Genomic DNA, 2,626 nt, shown 5'->3' on the forward strand with positions numbered 1-2,626 from the left:
ACATCAAAAATCCTTTTCAAACGGCCAAGAGCATCCGTGGGAAGGTCACTTTCACTAAAGTAGGTTTTGTAACTCTGAAGAGTGCATTCATGCTTGGCTAGCACACCTTGCTCTTCAATGTCTTCTAGTCATGACATGCTAACTTTTTATAGATACTTTTCCAAATATTTTTCGTGTTTCATTTATAGTTATCCAGAAAGGATTTGGAGCAGTAGTTGTATTAATAATGCATTTGTCTAGATAAGTATGGGATTTATTCAGCCTAATAAAATAAGTACCCGCTATGTATGCCTCTAGATTTTCCTAAACAAACATCGGTGGAACTTCGAAGCAACAAAAATAGTTGGCTTGCGCCATATTAGTTCCATCCTTTTCTAAACTATATGTCACTTTGTTTGCTTCACGATACCTATATTGAATTCGGGTCCCCCCCCCCCCATATTAGCACCCTCCAATCAGACAATATATTAGAGTAAGTTGGGTATGGTCATTCTCGAGGAGGGAAAATATATCGTCACAATTGATGTTGATTTCTAGTGGCTTCAAGTTGTTGTTCAATGCCAACTCAATTCCTTGTAGTAGTACTGTCAATTTTGCTTTTAAGGAATTTATTCCTCCTCTCCCGGGGTTACCCATTGACGAACGGTCTGTGTTTAGCATGAATCATTTTGTTCCCATTTTATGTATGTGGTTTTGGGGGTAATGCTTCTTTTCGAGGGACCAGTTAGTGAAAGATATTCTCTGGAGTGAATTATGGTCTTTTTAATGCTTGTTTTTGTACTTATATTATTATGGTGGTTCTCATATCTTGCCCTCCAAATGTTCCATTTGAAGAAAGGGTACACTTCCTGCCAATTTAGTGATGTTTTTCTATGGGGAAAACTTAGGTCTTTGAGTCTAAGTAACCAATCGCCCCCACCTTTATTTATAATATGATTTATTGCATATATAACTCCCAAGTCTAGCCATATTTTACTAATTGTCTCACATTCTAGGAATATGTGAGTAATCATTTCGAGAGTGTTGCATATATGACATAATTTACTAATTTCTATTCCAAAGTCTCTTATATAGTCCAGTGTGGGGATTCTATTTGATGTCACCGCCAGATGAAGTATTTTATTTTATTTGGGCGTTTTGGTGAGGAAATCCATGTAAATTCATTATTGGTGAGGGGTTTCAACATTATTTTTTATTTGAAAATGATATACAATTCTTGTTGTTAGGACTCCCTTATGGCTCGGCCTCCATGTGGCTTTGTCCTTTAGTGCTCTGTTTGTATAGGTACATTGTACGAGGTTTAACGTTTTAATTAACTCATATGATATAGGTCCTCTTTTGTCCTAGACCAGTTTTGAGGTCTCTTCCGTTTATGTTGAGTGGGCCATGTAGTAGCTCTCTCATTGTTATATTGTTAGGTAGTCATCGTTCATGCGAGATATTCACTCCTACCACGAGGTTTTTCAACTGTCTACTTCTATTAACCTTTTCTACAAACATTCCATACTACCAGAAGGTTTTTTCTACTATTAACCTTTCATATTTAGAAACTGTTATGAAATATATCTTTATTTTTACTAATTTTTTTGTATTACTTGCATCGAAATTTGTTTATAAGGTTATTACATTATAAATTTTGTTCAAGCTAAAACTTTTTTACGTTGTTCATATGTAAAATTATAGGACAACATTAACTTATTTACTCACTCAATTTATTCATTTTTCTATTTTAGACGAAATTTATGTTTTTTTTTATAGAAGTTAAATAAAAAAATAGTATGATTTTTAAAGAAGCATAAAAAGAGAAGATAAAAATTGATAATTCAATGATAACACTCAGTTTATCCTCAAGAAAAGTAAGAGAATAAGCGGTTGTTAGCAATAAAAATCAAACTAAGATTCGATGAAGAATCTCATAGGGACAGGTATAGTGCAAATAATCCAATTTTAAAATTAGTAAACTAACCTATAGCCCATACATACATGTTTGTACCTAAAATTCAATATTTTATATGGTTATATTCTTAATCCCTCCTAATAGGGAAGATACATGTCTTAAAGATTTTATTGCTTAATTACACACTTCATTCAGGATGACAAAATTTATTATGATAAGTTATACCTTCAATTTTTCAGTTCCACAAGTATAGGATAATTTCAAATAAAACATTTAATATTTCAGTCTCAGATTTCAATTATTGAGCTATCCAGTATAATTTGTAACATCTCGTAACTCGAAATAACTAAGAATAACTAAGAAACCAAGAATACTCATTTTTGGAAATAAATAGGGAAATCTGGAAAATTTCCAGATTTTAAAAGTGAGTTTTGGTCATTTTCAAACGGCTATAACTTCCAGCTCAAAGGAAGTTGGGGCAGTTCTTTATATGTGTGGAAAGACCCTTGGAATATCTTTCTAACAGCACCGAGTTTATAAAATTTCGAGATCGTATAAGGGAGATATGAATTTCGGAAGTATGTTAGAATGAGGAAAGTCCAATCCGAATTTTTAAAGGGGGTTTTGGTCTTTTCCTCACCCAATTATTCAATTTTGTGTTTGGTCAGTAAGCTGGGGTCTAGGCTGAACCTATTAAGTTCACACTTTTAGAAAAGAAGATAGGGTTTT

Source organism: Solanum pennellii, chromosome 1 (genome assembly GCF_001406875.1).
Source record: "Solanum pennellii chromosome 1, SPENNV200".
NCBI classification, from domain to species: Eukaryota; Viridiplantae; Streptophyta; class Magnoliopsida; order Solanales; family Solanaceae; genus Solanum; species Solanum pennellii.